This window comes from Hoplias malabaricus, chromosome 13 (genome assembly GCF_029633855.1).
Source record: "Hoplias malabaricus isolate fHopMal1 chromosome 13, fHopMal1.hap1, whole genome shotgun sequence".
NCBI lineage: Eukaryota > Metazoa > Chordata > Actinopteri > Characiformes > Erythrinidae > Hoplias > Hoplias malabaricus.
The window spans coordinates 38,181,886-38,197,068 of record NC_089812.1 but is presented as its reverse complement, the minus strand read 5'-3'; positions in this window follow the sequence as shown (position 1 = coordinate 38,197,068).

The following is a 15,183-nucleotide window of genomic DNA, read 5'->3' as shown; positions in this document are numbered from 1 at the left end:
CTGGGGTGGAATAAAGCCTTTCTCCCAGACTAATCAGAGGCACCTTCTGGAGGAGATTAAGGGATACTTTGGTGAGGCAGTGGCCCATTACTTTGAATTCCTGGAATCTCTAATCAGTGCTCTCATCCTGAAATCACTACTTGCTGTGCTCGTCTACAACATCCCCCTCTGGCAAAGCTGGGGCTTAATTTTTTTCACATTTTCCAACATGATTTGGTCAGGGCTCTTCTTGCATCGATGGAAGCAGAGAAGCCAAAGGCTGGAAGCTGACTGGGAAGGCCCAAAGACATGGCAGTCTGATAGCTGGCCCTCAGGCTCCACAGGACTAAGAGAGGCCCTTCCACAACAACAAGGAGACAACAAGGTCTCAAGCAGATTCCAACAGTCCATGCTCTTCCTCGCCTCCATGTTTTTCCTTTCCTCTGTAGTCATCCTGGTCTACTTCCAGTTAGATGCCGTTTTTGGGGATCGCCCTCATAAGAAGCAATTTTCTACTGCCATGCAGATACTGGATTACCTACCTGAAATATCCCTTACGATGGTGATGGAGGGCTTGGACCATATTGCCCTGTGGTTTTCTCACTCCCCAAATGCTAACCAAAACCAAAGATTTCTCCAGCCCTTGCTTCCTGAGCTTGTCATCATAACCATTTACAACCACTTTGCTGTCTACGTCTACAGAGCACTCTTTCAGAAAGAGCTCATTTCTCTGTGTCATCACCTGACTGTACAGTTAGCCACTCAGACTGCTCTTCGCCTGTTGACTAGAGGCTTACTTCCATACCTGCAGCGGAAATGGACGAGATATCTTCTGAACCACAGTAAGCTGGAGAGACATTCCCCTATCCTAAAGCATATCCAAGACCAGAGCTGCAGAACATCCAGGAATCTCTTCCAGACTCAAGGCTACCTCCACATTCTCCTTGCCTACTGCCATGTTATGTTGTTCTCTGGCGTTTTCCCTCAGGGTGCCCTCTGGTGTCTGCTTGGGGCAGTGGCACAATTCCACTTAGACCTCTGGCAAATGTGCACCTTTTACCGCCGTCCCTTTCTACAAGCAACGTCAGGGCTCAAGCATGCGTGGCATCATGTTTTTGATTATGCGGAGGTGGTATTCAGAGGAATTATTGCTGTGCAACTGTGGACTTCATCAGACTTCCAACTCCTTCTGGTAGACCTCAGTCAGTGGGACGTTCTGAAGGTAATGGTGGGGCTCCAGCTGCTGCTGATGGGATTGAAGACAGCTGTGATGTCAGTTGCATCTCGTATCTTCTCATCTAGTGACCCCCAAGGGCAGCTGCCTCAGAAACGCCATCTCAGACGGTACAGGCTTCATCATTGATAGACAGTGTGCTGCGATATATGACTTCAAGCAATCAATCTTAATAAATGCTGAAAAAATTATTATTTATTTTTTCCATCCATGTCTTTTTGAACGGTTAAGTTTCCCAGTCAACACACCCATGTGAGGCTCATTTGGGCGGCCCAGCTGAGTACCATCATGTTTTGTCTACAGGTTAAAAAGTCCTGGGGATGGAGTGGAGCATATGAAATCATTACAGCTACAATAAATTATCCTGTTTATTATTATGCAACAGTTATCATAACATTATAAAAGAGCAGGAGAATGATTTCATTTTTAATTGGCATTATATATTACACAAAAATGCTTTAAAACGTATTAGTAGAGCTAATGTAAGAACTGAATATGTAACAAGGGTACCACCAGAGTGAGTTTTTCTGTGAGTGAAAAAAGGTCAGTAATAGGACCAAGGTGTGACATAGGGCCCATCTGGGCAGTACATAACTACTATAAGTCCCATATGGCCACCCTATATAGAGTGTTACAGGTTTGCCCACATTTATCTGATATATGCAGACTACCTAGGTCCCTTTAATTACCCATATACCAACCGACCCAGATTTTCAAGCTTATCTTAAACCCAGCTAGCCCATGTTTATCCAAAGTGGGCCCTTCTGAAGTGTTCTGGCTGGGTTCATGTAGGCGGTTTACCTTAACAATAGCCAAAACAATAGGGCACTCTGATCCAGGTTACCATGCCCAATGTTAATTATCACATACAGTGATATAAATCTCCAACACATTCAGCTTTGGAGCAGAGGAGTTGTGTTTTCTAGAGTAACAGATCTCCTTTGGAGAAGCATTTAAGATTCTAATTATCTAATTATCCAAAAACTAATTATCCAATATGGCCTCATTCATTCATTCATTGTCTGTAACCCTTATCCAGTTCTGGGTTGCGGTGGGTGCGGAGCCTACCTGGAATCATTGGGCACAAGGCGGGAACACACCCTTCAGTGGGCGAAGGTCTGTCACAGGGTGATCTGTGACACCTACCAACTTGTGTTTTTAGACTGTGGGAGGAAACTGGAGCACCCGGAGGAAAACCACGCAGACACAGGGAGAACACACCACACTCCTCACAGACAGTCACCCGGAGAAAACCCACGCAGACACAGGGAGAACACACCACACTCCTCACAGACAGTCACCCGGAGGAAACCCACGCAGACACAGGGAGAACACACCACACTCCTCACAGACGGTCACCCGGAGGAAACCCACGCAGACACAGAGAGAACACACCACACTCCTCACAGACAGTCACCCGGAGGAAACCCACGCAGACACAGAGAGAACACACCACACTCCTCACAGACAGTCACCTGGAGGAAACCAACGCAGACACAGGGAGAACACACCACACTCCTCACAGACGGTCACCCGGAGGAAACCCACGCAGACACAGAGAGAACACACCACACTCCTCACAGACAGTCACCTGGAGGAAACCCACGCAGACACAGGGGGAACACACCACACTCCTCACAGACAGTCACCCGGAGGAAACCCACGCAGACACAGGGAGAACACACCACACTCCTCACAGACAGTCACCCGGAGGAAACCCACACAGACACAGTGAGAACACACCACACTCCTCACAGACAGTCACCCGGAGGAAACCCACGCAGACACAGTGAGAACACACCACACTCCTCACAGACAGTCACCCGGAGGAAACCCACGCAGACACAGGGAGAACACACCACACTCCTCACAGACAGTCACCCGGAGGAAACCCACGCAGACACAGTGAGAACACACCACACTCCTCACAGACAGTCACCCGGAGGAAACCCACGCAGACACAGGGAGAACACACCACACTCCTCACAGACAGTCACCCGGAGGAAACCCACACAGACACAGGGAGAACACACCACACTCCTCACAGACAGTCACCCGGAGGAAACCCACGCAGACACAGTGAGAACACACCACACTCCTCACAGACAGTCACCTGGAGGAAACCAACGCAGACACAGGGAGAACACACCACACTCCTCACAGACAGTCACCCGGAAGAAACCCACGCAGACACAGAGAGAACACACCACACTCCTCACAGACAGTCACCCGGAGGAAACCCACGCAGACACAGAGAGAACACACCACACTCCTCACAGACAGTCACCCGGAGGAAACCCACGCAGACACAGGGAGAACACACCACACTCCTCACAGACAGTCACCCGGAGGAAACCCACACAGACACAGTGAGAACACACCACACTCCTCACAGACAGTCACCCGGAGGAAACCCACGCAGACACAGTGAGAACACACCACACTCCTCACAGACAGTCACCCGGAGGAAACCCACGCAGACACAGGGAGAACACACCACACTCCTCACAGACAGTCACCCGGAGGAAACCCACACAGACACAGGGAGAACACACCACACTCCTCACAGACAGTCACCCGGAGGAAACCCACGCAGACACAGTGAGAACACACCACACTCCTCACAGACAGTCACCCGGAGGAAACCCACGCAGACACAGGGAGAACACACCACACTCCTCACAGACAGTCACCCGGAGGAAACCCACACAGACACAGGGAGAACACACCACACTCCTCACAGACAGTCACCCGGAGGAAACCCACGCAGACACAGTGAGAACACACCACACTCCTCACAGACAGTCACCTGGAGGAAACCAACGCAGACACAGGGAGAACACACCACACTCCTCACAGACAGTCACCCGGAGGAAACCCACGCAGACACAGAGAGAACACACCACACTCCTCACAGACAGTCACCCGGAGGAAACCCACGCAGACACAGAGAGAACACACCACACTCCTCACAGACGGTCACCCGGAGCGGGACTTGAGCCCACAACCTCCAGGTCCCTGGAGCTGTGTGACTGAGACACTACCTCCAATAACACCTGACATTACTAATATTCATATGGCTGAATGCTATCAATTCCTCTCAGAAATACTCCAGCATCTAGTGTAAGACTTTCCCAGAAGATTAGAAGAAAGTAAACATGTATTGAAATCCTTAAAATCAGATGTAGAATTGCCCACAATCACAGTAGAATATACTGAGTCTAGCCCTAGAGTTATGGCAGTTGTGTCAGTGTCTTAGGCTACATTTTACACTCTGTGGTAAAACAAATGAAAAGCATGACCCCATCGTAAAGCAATAGGAGAAATCAGTAATGGATGCAATACCCTTGTGTACGCTTTGAACAATAACAACTTACAGCCCAATCAGCCGGGGTGAACATCAGACGTGGGTTCTTTGATTTATTATTACAAAGGCTCGACAGAGATCTCTCTTTGGGACTTTGTGCTCATTTGTTTGTAACAACAACAAAAACACTGTTACTCTACATTTTCACAATACAGATTCAAAGTTAAACTAGTGCTTCTAAAGGCAAACCAGATTACTACCACTTATGATACACGACATATGTCATAATGAATGAACCATTGAAAGGTTTTGGGACAACAATTCCAAATTATTTTAATGTGCTGTACATTTAAAAGAGCGTGATCCTGGGTCCAGTGACATACGTTTTGTTGTGTGCAATGATGGACTAAAATGGTCTCATAGCAGTCACTATATTATTGTTAATAAATATTATGTTATATAATAAATTACATCACATCAGTTTTGGTGGCAGCACAGCTCCAGGTTTTTGGGCTCCAGGGACCAACACTCCGAAGATAAAATGAGACTGTTTTGTACAATTTTTCCAGTAAATTCTCCATACCAGTGGACTGGCGCCCCCTGAAGTCATATTTTCCAGAATGTGGACACCATAAACAGCTCATTATTTTACAGTGTATTACTAAAAAAAATTATTATTATTATTATGAAAAATATTTCCTGTAAAATGTAACTGTCCCAGAATTCCCTGCAATCTGTAAGAAAAAAATAGATGAAAACTAAGGTCATTGTTTCCAATTCAAAAGGAGACAATAAGAATGAAGCATATTAGTGTATTTCTGTTGGTGTGTATATAGAGGTAAGGTCATTCATTGTCTGTAACCCTTATCCAGTTCAGGGGCGCGGTGGGTCCAGAGCCTACCCGGAATCACTGGGCACAAGACAGGAACACACCCTGGAGGTGGCGCCAGTCCAGTGCAGCACACACTCACACATTTATGGCTTCTGAAAGTGCAGAGTGTCAGGAAGTGTTACTGTTTTGCTTGTTTCCCAGTGGTGGTGAAGAGCAGGTCTCTGTCCAGTTGGCTTTAGAGGGGCAGACTCCTTAAAAACAAGGACATACAGAAGGTTAATCTTAGGTTCATTCATTCATTCATTCATTCATTTCCTGTCATTGGTTGATTCTGTTCAAGACTGCGGTGGGAACAGAGCCTACCCAGAATCACAGGGCGCCAGTCCATCACAGGGAATGAGTCAGTGAGTCATTATTAAGAGACGGAGAAGAGGAGGGGTGTAGGGTGGAGAGCTTATGAAGGTTCTCAAAGTCAACTTTTACCCAGTTTAACAACAATAGAAAAACACAGTCCCAGCTCTCGTCGAGTCTTTATCTCAGTTACAGCAGCCCTCACAGAAGACTTCACTCTTTTGATTTTAGGAGATGACTGCTTCCCCTTCATTGTCCAGATTTATTCCAAGACATGCTCAGTTTTGCAGATTTATTTGGAAATGACTCACCACTTCCACTTTAGAGGAAGGTGGAGGCCAGATGAGTGTTAACTTGCCTCTCTGTAAATGATCTGCAGGGAGAGCACAGAAAAAAACACATTTTAATATGGTGACATCCAAAAAGATAGGGGCGGGGTTTAATGACTGTTATTATTTTGGATCTATTGTCAAGTGTAATGCAACCCTTTTATATTTAGTCCCTCTATTTTACATGGTCAGTGAATAGACACCTCTTTTGCTGTCATTTTTGTAATTAGTTTAACTGGGTATTTTTCCTAGTGGTGCCATGCACTGAATATTCATTATATACAATGTTTACCCATTGAAATACTATTAAACAGAACCAACACTCATTTTAATCAGCACCAAGCTTGGGTTAGAGGAACATAAGGCACCCAGCATTGGACTACACAGCAGTGGATATTTTCTGGACTTCTGATACACTATTCAGTACCTTTAGGATGTTAGAATATTGTTTGTGATTCTTGTTTAACAGCAATAGCCAAGAAACAACTATAATGGCATTGGTGAAACTACATCTACAGCTTTACAGTGAGGGGATTTTTATAGCGGACCTTTGTAATAGCTGTATAAACTAATGGTGGCATTTTGAACTTATATCATTTGTCTATTTAAAACTAAATGATCTGGAATGCCGAGCTAAATGACAACCACTCTTCAGCGACTCACACATTGCTCTGTACTGTTTATTTTCACCTGGCACTGCCGATGAGGATTTCACACAAGAGTGTGTATTTCCTTTCTGCTGATCTCCCATTCTGTTCCTCTGGTCACCGTAGAGAGTACTCCTCAGTCTTCTCAGTTCCTGTTCCCTCTCCACCGCCTCTCGGATCTCCTTCTCCACGTCCGGTCTCAGAGACAGAGCCGGACGGAGCTGAAAGAAGGGATTCTTTCTTTTCAGGATTGAACAGTCCTCATCTTCCTTTTCATCCAAGGCTGAAGGCAACGTCCTCGAATCGCAATCCAACAAACTCAAGCTCACTGAAGGACGCAGTGATGATTGCGCTTCAAGGGAAGATCTATAGATGGCGTCACCGTCTGAATGTTTCTTTTGATACGCTTTTTTATTCCAAAACACGGGACTGTGGTCAGATTCACTGCAACTCAGGGGAGTTCTAGAGTCTTTAAACTGGGAGCTTGTAAGCAGTTCAAGACTGCGGGTACGTTCCAGGACAGATACAAATGGCACAGCATGGTTTTTAGCATCCCCGGCTGTGAACGAGGATGAGAAGAATGTCTTGCCCCTGGAAGACCCCTGTAGATTCATTCTCGTGCACTGGTGGGAGGCCTCAGATGGCATCTTTCTTTCTTTTGATTCTTGTGCTTGATCCCTGCTAGAGAAACCTGGAATATTTCCCATTCTCTTTAGGGCCTGCTCTTTCATCGCTTCCTGGTTGATATCCTGTAACATCTTCCATTTTGCAAGCTGTTTATCAGCATCAGAGCCAGAGTTTGTACCAGAGGACTCATCTGGAGCGTCCAAAGGCAACTTTACTGGGATTTCCACCGGTTGTTGAGGCCACTCGCTCCAATCCTCAAGGCCCCTGGAATGCCACAAGGTCTTCTGTCTTTCTAAAGCTTGTCTGATCTCTCTCTGTATAGGGGTCTCTTCTAAAGGTTTGCTGATTAAAGTAGGAAACTCTTGGATTCCACCCGGGAAGAAGTCAGCAGACACTCCACTGTCATTCTGGTCATCGTCACTCAAGTCCTTCATTATAGTTTGTTTATGTTGTTCAGTATCTGCTGTGGAAGTCTTGTACTGTTCCTCTTGGTCGTTTGCTTCTGTTTGGTCCCATTCCTTGTGACTCTCTGCTTCTTTTTGGTGGATTTTCTCTTGAGTCTCTTCCTCTATTAGGTTCTGTTCCTCTTGAATCTTTGCCTCTGTTTGGTGGCACTCAACTTGACTCTCTGATTCTGTGTGGTGGCATTCCTCGTGAATCACTGATTCTGTTTGGTGGTGTTCCCCTTGATTCTCTGATTCTGTTTGATGGTGTTGCTCTTGAGTGTCTGCTTTTATTTGGTATGGTTTCTCTTGAGTCTCAGTTACTGTTTGGTACTGTTCCTGTTGAGTCTGTGATTCTCTTATGTAGTGTTCCTCTTGATTCTCTGATTCTGTTTGATGGCGTTGCTCTTGAGAATCTGCTTTTATTTGGTATGGTTTCTCTTGAGTCTCAGTTACTGTTTGGTACTGTTCCTGTTGAGTCTGTGATTCTCTTATGTAGTGTTCCTCTTGATTCTCTGATTCTGTTTGATGGCATTCCCCTTGATCCTCTGATTCTGTTTGGTAGCGTTCCCCTTGATTCTCTGATTCTGTTTGGTAGCATTCCTCGCGATTCTCTGATTCTGTTTGGTAGCGTTCCCCTTGATTCTCTGATTCTGTTTGGTAGCGTTCCTCGCGATTCTCTGATTCTGTTTGGTAGCGTTCCTCGCGATTCTCTGATTCTGTTTGGTGGTGTACCCCTTGATTCTCTGATTCTGTTTGATGGCATTGCCCTTGACTCTCTAATTCTGTTTGGTAGCATTCCCCTTGATTCTCTGATTCTGTTTGGTAGCGTTCCCCTTGATTCTCTGATTCTGTTTGGTAGCGTTCCCCTTGATTCTCTGATTCTGCTTGGTAGCGTTGCTCTTGAGTGTCTGCTTTTATTTGGTATGGTTTCTCTTGAGTCTCAGTTACTGTATGGAGGCATTGCTTATGAGTCTCTGCTTCTATTTGATGTTGTTCGTCTTGATTCTCTGCCTCTGTTTGGTGGCATTCCTCTTGAGTCCCTAGTTCACGGTAACCTTCTTTTTCTTCATCATTCTCCCACCCTGGACCCGAATACATAGTAACTTTCTCAGTTGTATCACTGAACATCACCATGGCTGCAGTGTTTGATGCTGATGGACCATCTGACACCCACTGCATCTCTTGATTCTTCTGCACAAGATGCAGCCGATAAAGCAATAACTCTCCCTGTTGGATGTTCTGTGCTATTGCACCCTTTGGTGAAAAACAGGATTTATCAACTTCGCCCTCAAGGGTTGTGTGAAAATGGACTTCCTTTATATCCTGATTAGATGGAGCTTGATCAAATCCCTCACTACAGTCATCTGAAGCACAACATAAAGCTTCTTCTTTCAGAGTAGCAGCACTTTCACCTCTGTTATGGCCTACACGCTTTTTCTCTCTCTGGATTGCTTCGATATCTGGTAGAAAGCCAGCACTGGAATCACTCGCCTGAGAGGGAACATTGAATTCTTCTTTGGCTAAAGCACTATTAATGTCTTTTTCTTTTAAATTGATAAGGATTTCCTCCTCCTGTGTGGAAGCCTCAGCCTTTCCATCTTGCCAAGGATGGCTTTCCGACAAGGTCCTTCTGACTGATTCTTTCTCACTATGTTTATCCTCTTCTTGGGGAATATTATTGTTTCCCCCTTCAGGGGTAGCATCTTGAAGTGTCCTCAGTTTGTTTATATCATTTTGCTCTGGCAATTTGGCCGTCTCTGTGGTTTCTTCTAATGCAGAATCTTCTTCTTGCCCATAGTTTTCCATGTTCAGCTCTCCTGGTGTAGTGACCTCTTTGCACAAAACCCCAGATTGTTCAGGCAACAACACTGTGCTGTCTGTATCAGTGATCTCTGTTTGTGATTCGTACTCTTGAGTAGTCTGTTTGTCCTCTTGTGCGCCATGGTTTTTTATATCGATTTTCTCTGTGTTTGTACCTGTGGTGACTGCAGACATGAAGGAATCAATGTTGCCATCGGTGAGAACTGCATAAGGAGTAGCATGTGGTGTATCACCTGCCATGTATGGACCTGTAGATATGCTGACTCTGTTCTGGTTTATTAATGACAGTCAGCACTGCAGGAAAAGACGAACAAAGGAAAAGAATGTTTATTTTATAGAAATGATTGAACATTTCTAACACAAGTCCCAGTGCATACTACTCTTTTTTTAAACAGGTAAATCTAACGTAGGACAAAAGGTAGTACACTGAACGATCGCTGTATTCGGAGCATCTACCTTGTATCTACACGCATTGTTCCATTTATTGGCTTCACTGACCATACCAGAGCGCTTTGTAGTTCTACAATAACAGACCGTCCACCTGTTTCTCTGCATACTTCCTTATCCCAATCTCACCCTGATCTTCAGTGTGAAATATGTGCAATGTGCTGGTACAAGTGGATTTTACAGATGAGCTACTGTCTCTGACTCTACATCTACAAGGTGGACCAACGAGGGAGGAGTGTCTCACAGAGTGGACAGAGAGTGGACACAGGGTTTAAAAACTCCAGCAGCACTGCTGTGTCTGATCCACTCGTATCAGTGCAACACACACCACACTAGTGTCACTGCAGCACTAAAAATGGTACGACAAGCAAATCATAGCTGCTCTGTGGGGTTCCTGACCATTGAACAAATTGCCCCTGTACGGTGAGTGGAGCTGATAAAGTACACAGTGAATGTAGACACAATGTGGGTGTTCCTAATCCAGTGATCGCTCAGGGTATTTCCTTAAAGCAAATTCAGAATTTTCTTGCATGATCAAAAGCACACACATCAGACGCTCTAACTCTAATTATGCATCTGTCATATTTCTTTTTTAAAACAGCCGTGGTCATTGCCACTAGGCGACCGGGCCTTTCCTGCTGCCTTAGGAGATGAGCCATAATCAGCTTAATGCTCTCCTGCTACCACTGTGTGGTGTTATCCCTCACCTGTCTGACGTCTATGGACTATATGATTCCACAATAAAGAATTTGTAAATGTTCCATAAATAATGTCGATTTCATGCTCCACACAATACTCCACCAGTGTCTCATCGATCGCTAAAATCAGGGTGTTTTCAGGGAAGGAGGAAAGGTGGCTGTTATCTCAGGCCAGCAACTGAACTGAACACATTTCTCTGGTTTAAATGTGGCCCAGACTCAGTAAAGTTGACTGTTTGTCGATGTTATATGTTGGATGGAAATAATAGAAAATAACTACAGATAAATGTGCTTGTATTTAATTATTATATAAATAATTCTGATCTCTTTATTTTATGCAACGATTAAAGTATAGCAACACAGTCTATTTGTTTGTAAGAACCATGATGTAAACCACTGTAATAATCTGGCTTTTAGCAAATCAGGAGGATCAGACGTAGTAATAAAGACAGGTGTTTGTAGTAATAAAGATCCCCAATAAAACAGCTACGTTTTCTTGGGGGTTTATGGCTCGTTCCCAGAAACACATCTACTCCAGAAGCCTATCAGTGCATTTGCAGTTTACACAGTGTTTCATTGCACTAAACCATATTGACTTTGTAAGTATTGCCTTCTTAGTTCTCTCCTCGATGGAAGACTTACACTGCTATTATTATCTAAACAGCTTACAGCAACACTTAAGCAATAGATTACCCACATCGTGTATAATCTCCATACAAAACAGTTCTCAATACAATGGGATGATGTAGGGCACATGTAAATGAGCCTAAGGTCACCATACCCAATGTCAAATGTTGGCTAGAGAGGTGTAAGGCCCCCAGAATTCGGCTAAGGGGGGGTGGGGTGTAACTGTTTTCTCTGGATGATGAAGTACCATGCACTACTTCTGAAATAAATACATTTCAATACGGTGACATTTGTGTCCAGGAACTAATCATCCGTCATCAATAACCAACATAACTGGATGCAATCATATCCTCACAGCAATGTTCTAACATATAAAGTCTGTGCCAAGGAGTAGAGGTTGTTACTTTATCAAACAGATTAAATGAATAATCACGATTTTAAATAGATGTACGATAGCTGTTTACATCCAATTGGCAAAACAGTTACAGTCATCCGCAAAAATCAATCCCATCTCATTTGAGTAGACACCAACATTCATAACTGGACAGAACAGATATTAAACTGAATCAGTGGCCTACCTGTCTGAAGAAGAAGAGGAAGAGTGCAGTTCTTAGAGCTGCTCTGGGATTGGAGAAATGCAGGGGTTACCTTCTCTATGGCTCCACCCCCTCTTTCCTACAGTAAGCACCATCCTCCGCCCTGTCAGTGACCTGAGTCATCACCAAGGCAACAGCCGGTCTGACGCGGTCGGCTAGACCCAGGTGACTAATACCGCACAGCGTGAGCTACCGACTGGACGGGCCTTTAGCGATTAACATGGACAGCTATGTCCAGATAAAAACTGTTGAGAAGCACAGAGAAGTTTGAGTAGTTCTGCTCTCACACCAGTGCTCTGATCAACACACTATGGGAATGTTAATGGGTAAAGCTCACCAACAACCTTCTGGTTGAATGCAATCAAATCCTCAAAGCCTCTGCAGAAGATTAGAGTCTATCACATACCAAAGTGGGAATGAACTACCTATAAATAACTGAAGCTTTATTTATTTATTGATTTATTTATTTCTGATCCAATCTGTTTTCCTCACTGAGGGCAATGATGCTCCTAAATGAGTTCACAGTAAAATAGATCTTTAGTCTTTTACATTCAAAGTCATTTTGAAAGTTGGCATTGGGCCAATGAGGTTAAATGACAAAAATGAACGTATAACATTAAATAAAAGACATTAAACAGTAAAATCATTTATTTAAAGAGTAGCCCTTTAATGAAACCTGCTGAGAATTTTACTTCGTTAAATAATTGTGTAATAAAATAGAATACGATAATTACACACATTTACAGAGCTCAAGAACCCACTGATTTCTTGAAGCTGAATTTGTGCTGAATACACCTCAATAATCAAATAAAGTGGTACTGTAGTGATTTCTCAGAAATCCAAATAAATCTGTCAACAAATGTTAATTACGTCTCTCACATTGGTGTGGTATGGTCTTTTTCATGTTATTGTTGAAACATACATCCTTCTTAGCCATAATATTAAATATCACTAAAAATTTACAATACCCATACCAAGGAAAATCTTGAAATACAATTTCAAACACCTCTAGACCGAACACCACTGCTCTGCCTGCCTCACTCATATTATTGCTCACGTGGGTTGCGTCCTCATTAAGGCAGCACCTGCAAAGCCCAGAGAAGGCATGGTGTGTACGTAGCTAGCTACATTTTTAAAAACACTTTATTGCCTTCAGTAAATCACTCACATGTAGATGTTGTTCAATTTTACAGTTCCACCTTAAATGCTGCAGTGGTGACACAAGTTTCATGCTGAAGATGTGTTTTTAGGCGTTTGAACGCAACTTTTAAGGTGGAACAGGACATTCAATTAAGTTATGTTTATTATTAATGTGGACTGTATTTTCTGTACAACACAAGCACAAACGTATGAAACTCATCAGGAACTTAACATCAACTACAAGCTCAAAGTAATGTATGCACTATTTTGATGTGGAAGGGAAAAATTGACCAAGAACCTGAAAACTTCATAATCTGGGGGCTGTAGTAGTGAGGTATTAGTTGCTGTGAGTGGTTCTACAGTAAACACAAATATCACTGCAGTGAATCAATACATTCATCTAGAAACTTAAAGTGATTCACTAAAATAGAGTTTAATTTGGAGACTAACAATAGCCAAGCTTCTGTATAAAGGCCTTCCACCACTCCTCCCTTCACAGTTCACACTGTAGACGCTGTACTGGTCCCAGTGTGAATGACTGATATAGAACCCAAGCCTAAACTACAGTGACTTTCAGTGACTTTATTCCAGTTTATTTAGAACTAAGTCACACGTGGTTCCTGTGGAAGAGACTCTGTAAAATATGAGTTTAATTTAATATAATATTAATATAATATGGGTGGTCTATGCCTTTAATAACAGTCAGGTACAGGTCTAAATCCTGTACGGTGGTGAGAACCAGTATCATTGTGTGATTGTGCTCTACACTACTGTCTATTGTTGGTGACTCCTGAATACAGAGGTTGTGGTGTGGTATGTGACACAGTAGCTGGTGTAATGGAGTTATCATTAATGTACTGCAGACCTCACAGTAAACAAGCAGGACTCTGTAAGGACATGGTACTGGTTTCCCAACTGATGTTGTCACAAAGCAGCTTCACAGAATTCCAGTAAGACAAAGATTTGACATGAAATGTAAAAACAAATGTAAACCCTCAAGTGAGCAAGCCAGGGGCGACAGTGGCAAGGAAAAGCTCCCCCAGCTGAGGAAGAAACCTTGGGAGGAACCAAGGCTCACAAGGGGTGACCCATCCTCCTCTGGTCAATCTACTGGTGATGATAGTTAGTAGTCCATGAGAACTTCAGTGTAGGGACAGCTTCAAGGCACTTGGTGGTTGCTGGAGCGTGGGGAGCTGGTCTGAAGCGTGGAGGAGGATCTCGACAGTCATCCATCAGTGTCCAGACAGACAGGTGGGCAGTCGTTTACTCGGAAAGATGTAAAGGGATGGAATTAGTTTTGAACTGTTTTGTGTTTGTAAAGTAGAAAATATGAAAATTTCCAGAGTGTGGCTAATGACTCCGGCAGATCTGACTATGACAGCATTAACTAAAAGGAGAGAACCAGGAGGACACACAGACACGGGAGCATCCTGAAACACTGGCATCCCTCCGCTCCACCGTCAACAAACCTGAGTGATCGCGAGAAGCGGCGGGACGACAGCACCAGCGTCTCAGTTTACTATAATTCCCTGTGTCCATGGACCCCCCGGATCTGCCGCCTTTATCTATGGGGGAGCATTAGCTACCAAAAGATAAACTAAACAGATGTGTTTTTAGCCTAGATTTGAAGATTGCGACTGTGTCTGAGTCCCGAACATTTTCTGGAAGATCATTCCAGAGTCTGGGGGCTTTATAAGAAAAGGCTCTTCCCCCAGCTGAGGCCTTCTGAATTCTGGGAACAATTAAAAATCCAGTATTCTGTGATCTGAGTGAACGTGGAGGCTCATAATAGGAAATAGTATCTTGAAGGTATTCAGGAGCGAACCCGTGTAGAGCTTTATATGTTAATAACAAAATTTTGTAGTCAATGCAGAATTTAACAGGCAGCCAATGAAGTGATGATAAAACTGGGCTGATATGTTCAAATTCTCTAGTTTTAGTGAGGACCCTAGCTGCAGCGTTTTGAACTAGTTGAAGTTTTCTTAAATTGCTGCTGGTGCATCCTGACAGTAGTGCGTTACAGTAGTCAAGCCTTGAAGTACTAAAGGCATGTACTAATGTTTCTGCGTCCTGAAGGGATAAGGCATTTCTAATCTTAGCAA